Below are 4,779 nucleotides of genomic sequence, written 5' to 3'. Positions count from 1 at the left end.
GCTGAATTTTCCTAATGATTCTTTTAAACAGTCACTTCAAAACAAAAGAAAGGGTGTTGTCCTCATTGTTAACAATACTAATAACTGAAAGGGAGGATTTTCCTGCCGGTATGACAATGACAAGGACTCAGTGCTGATATGAAACCCTTATTGCTGTACCTGCAGCCCTGTTTGGAGACATTCGACGCTATGTACTGTAATAAACAGGATGCAAAAGAATAAATTTTTAATGGACATCAGTTGTCTTTTTGACATGGTCAATGTTTGCGTCAATCAGCTTAATTTGGATAATGTAAGATTTTACACTAATGTTAAATCTGAAATGTTTTCCATAAATACTGAAATATATATTTTTCCCCCTAATACAGATATTCTTTTTCCTATTTCTCCAACAGCATATATAAGCTAAAATATACAGTCATTAATAATGCAGCAAAGATGTAAATGCATTGTATTTAAATACATTTTTTTAGTCTTTACTTATTTTACAGACTGAAGTTGCTGCATTTTATGTAAGCATCTACTGACATTAAAAAATATTAGTCCTTTCTTGTTTCTTTTTGTTTCTTTTTTATGTATGTAGAAAATGTCAATTGTGTTAAGATGTTTGCCTGTTTGTCGCACAACGTGTAGATCTTAAGGCTAATAAAAACAGATCTGTGTCACCAGTGTAAAAAAAAAAAAAAAAAAAAAAGTCATTATAATAATGAAGCCAAAGCTGAACCAATGAGGCGAAAGTGGTGATTTGCTCCAGCCAATCCCAGGCTGAAGGTGGAGTGACGATTTTAAAACTTCAACTCAAGTTGCTGTAACGTGTAGCTCCTCGGCTCACACTGAGGACCACAACTTCCACGACCGCACCTCCCATGACAGCATAGGAAAACAAAACTCACAAAGACAAACAAACAGGAAAGCTGAAGGAAAACAACGGAGGCTTCTGACTGAAACTGAAATTCTAAAGGAATTTACTGTGGCGCGCCGTGCGTAAAAGGCGCACCGGACACTTCCCAGTGCGCTCGAATCACGCGGTGTTGTTTAATTTTCTGATTTTTAATCGAACACTGAAGCTTTTTATCGGAATTCACTTCCCAGGGACTGAAAAAAACAATGTTAAAAATGACAGAGGAGCATGACAAGTGTGTCAGCGACCAACCGTGCAGCCCTTCGGGTTCAAACAGCTCCATGTCCCAGGACGACTCCGACTCCGATGCTCCGTCCTCACCTACGGGTTCTGACGGACAGGGGTCTCTGCTCACCAGTTTAGGCAAGAAACTGGACGTTGATGATGACGAACGGTTCCCAGCTTGCATACGGGACGCTGTCTCTCAAGTCCTCAAAGGATACGACTGGTCTTTGGTGCCCATGCCCGTGAGGGGAAACGGATCACTGAAGAGCAAGCCTCACGTCAAGAGACCCATGAATGCGTTCATGGTCTGGGCGCAAGCGGCCCGCAGAAAACTGGCGGATCAGTATCCACACCTGCACAACGCCGAACTGAGCAAGACCCTCGGAAAACTGTGGCGGTAAGGCGTTATTTTATTGAGCATAAAAGAAATGCAGGGAAATAGTATTTACAATAATTAATCTTTTAAATGTAGGCTGTGATGTTATGGATGCAGCCGTTCCTCACATAATTACTGTATAAGAAAAGAATCAGCTTTGTTTATAATAAAATAATTCACCTAATTTTATTTTTAAGTTCTCTGCATGATGTTTAAATGATAAAATAAAAAAAAAAGCAGAATTTTAATTTGCTTAATTTACTTTCTTCACACACCTGGACAGTAATTTAAAATACTAATTTTGTCAACCTAATGTAATTATTTTCGTTCAAATTAAATGCACATTTTAACGTTTTATTGTTGTTACTTTTTTCAATAGTTTACTCTCAGAGAGTGAAAAAAGGCCATTTGTAGATGAAGCAGAGAGGCTGCGGGTTCAGCACAAAAAGGACCATCCAGATTACAAGTACCAGCCTCGGCGACGGAAGAATGTGAAACCAGGTCAGAGTGACTCAGACTCAGGAGCAGAGCTGGCCCATCATATGTACAAAGCTGAACCAGGGATGGGAGGACTGGCTGGGATGACGATGGACATCACCACCCTGAGCATGCAGGTATGGGAAGAACTGTGAGGGAATGCAGATGTAGTTTTAGGATAAATATGTCAGTAGTTGAAGGCTGCTTTGAGTTGTTGTTTATAGTTTGGTGTGCTGAAAATTCTAATTTATTTCTATTATATTTTTTTCAGGGCAGCCCCACGGCCCCCCTACACCACCCACTACTCCCAAAACAGATCTGCACCACGGGGTGTGAAGCAGGATCTAAAACACGAAGGCCGTCGTCTTGTTGACAGCACCAGGCAAAACATTGACTTTCAGCAACGTCGACATCTCTGAGCTCAGCACTGATGTCATCAGCAACATGGAGACCTTCGATGTGCACGAGTTTGACCAGTACCCTCCCGCTCAACGGCCACGCCTCACTCCCCTCCGCCCTGCCTCAGACCACAGCACGGCCATGCTCCAGCAGCCGGTGGCTCTTACGCTTCCTCGTACAGCCACGCAGGTGCCAACGGATCAGCATGGAGTCGCAAGAGCACCCTGTCCTCCACCTCTCCCTCCACCAGTGAGGTGGCCCAGCACCGGCTCCACATAAAAACAGAGCAACTGAGCCCAAGCCACTATAGGAGGCACTCCCACGGGTCACCGTCGCACTCTGATTACAGCTCCTACAGTAGCCAGGCCTGTGTCACCTCGCCACGTCGGCTGCTTCGGCCGCGGCCTCGTCATCCAAGCTCCCAGTGTGACTAACTGACCTCCAGAGCTCCAACTTACAACCTTACTCCGGCTACCCCTCCAGGTCTCTACCAGTACCCTTACTTCCACTCCTCCAGGAGGCCCTACAGCAGTCCGATCCTTAAACAGTCTGTCAATGGCTCCTGCCACAGCCCCACCGCCTCGAGCTGGGCCAGCCGTCTACACCACACTGTCTCGGCCTTAAGGGGAAACAAACAATAGAGACTCCGCAACAGAGACTTGTTCAGATTGATGCACTACTAATGACGGAAGTAAGGAGCAGTAGAGAAGTGTGTAGACGGTGGTAGGCTACCTGTGATCATATGAACATGAAACAAGCAAAAGAAAAGTGCCTGCTGATTTTATACAAAGTTATATCATTGCGGTTGAAAACACACTTGTACATACTTTTACACAAGAGAAATTGGTTGTTGGTGGAGCCAAACTCCTCCATGAGGACATATCGCCTACGCCTACATCCTGTACATCCCTCTCCTTTCCAGTTTAAGATTGCACGTGTGTGCACACTTGAGGTAAAGCAAAGCCTGTGCACTGCTGTTGTGTAGGAGAAACAGTTTGGCCCATTTCTGTGTTGAAGCAAATGGGTTTGACGATACATTGGAGAATGTACCGCGGACCAGTTATGTGAATTTACAGTTACATTTCCATGAATGGCCAGTGCTATACCACCACACATTTGGCCATTTACATCAGAGGACCAGTCTTAACTGAATCTTACAGTGTCATTTTGGCATAAAAGTCTTATTATATGTATTTATGTTCATGCATTATTGATTTTTGTTTTGTTTTTTTTTGTTCTAAGTAGATAAACACATGTAATGTGGGTTTGGTTATTTACAATGCTGTTTTGGCTTTTATAAAAAAAAAAAAAAAAACAAGGTAAATGACATGAAGGGCAGTACAAGTACAGTGCAGTTGATATCATTCCGTTAAAGACCAATTTCCTGAATCATCTCCATTCCATATTGCAAGAAAACAGAGCAGGACCAATAGACTTGCACAGGACAAAACAGGTGTCTGACAGCTATGCTTGGCAAATTGCGATTAGTCATGATCTAGGGTTAAAGGAAATGGGGTAAAATAACACCGCACACTCTGAGTGACATGTCAGCTGGACCTCCTGTATATGTGGTTGGACGCAACATGAAAATGTGTATGCACATGTGTGTGTGTGCGCGGCAGACAAGTCATATGTACGTGCGATCATTTCCTTGTACAGAGATGCGTATCCCATGACATAATACCACCAAATAATACTAAGACAAGTTCCTCACTGAAAATGATCCATTTTACAAGGTGTATTAGGCTGAGGGAGGAAATGAAACAAATAAAGTGTGTGTGTGAGATTTCGTCTGTAATCTCATCAACCATCAAGTGCCAACTCACTGTTGCAGTCTTGCACAAAATGTATTTGTGCCTTCTAATGCTTATTGTCAGTATTTCAATGTAAAATTGAATAATTAACAAACTTCAGGCAGCACACAATCAGTAATACACACCAGAACCAACAGTTAACTTACTTTTTTGATTATATACTTAATTTGATATCATTCCTTACAGCCTTGGCTTCTAATGTTCTGTGAGAGTGTCATGCTCAAGTTTGTTCACAGAATTGTGTTTGTATATTACTATGGTGTATAATTTGAGAGGCTGTGAAAATTATTGCTGTTCTATTAACTAGAGTTTCATTCACACATGCACAGCTAACCCATTTGCTGGCCATTTTTAAAAAATAAAGGATACTTTTCTTGATATTTGTTGTGGTCTTTTTTATGTGCATATCAACTTTCTACATATTTGTTCTTTTACATATTTGGAAGCACATGTGAAATAAATAAAATAGAATTAATGAAACTAAAGTGAGCATGTTCATGAGCCTGCTTTTGTGCTAGATACCAGCTGTTCGTATTAACCTTCTTGTCTAACATCTGTCCTGTGAACTACAGCTGTGAAAAGAGAAC

The 4,779-nt window shown here is 41.8% G+C and overlaps 1 pseudogene; it reads left to right on the top strand.

Annotated features, from left to right (window-relative positions):
- Nucleotides 1–1,107: 1,107 nt before the first annotated feature.
- LOC115424981 (transcription factor Sox-8-like) lies at nt 1,108–3,002 on the top strand (annotated as a pseudogene).
- The last annotated feature ends 1,777 nt before the right edge of the window (nt 3,003–4,779 follow it).

Source organism: Sphaeramia orbicularis, chromosome 8 (genome assembly GCF_902148855.1).
Source record: "Sphaeramia orbicularis chromosome 8, fSphaOr1.1, whole genome shotgun sequence".
NCBI classification, from domain to species: Eukaryota; Metazoa; Chordata; class Actinopteri; order Kurtiformes; family Apogonidae; genus Sphaeramia; species Sphaeramia orbicularis.
This window is presented reverse-complemented; position numbering and strand designations above follow the sequence as displayed.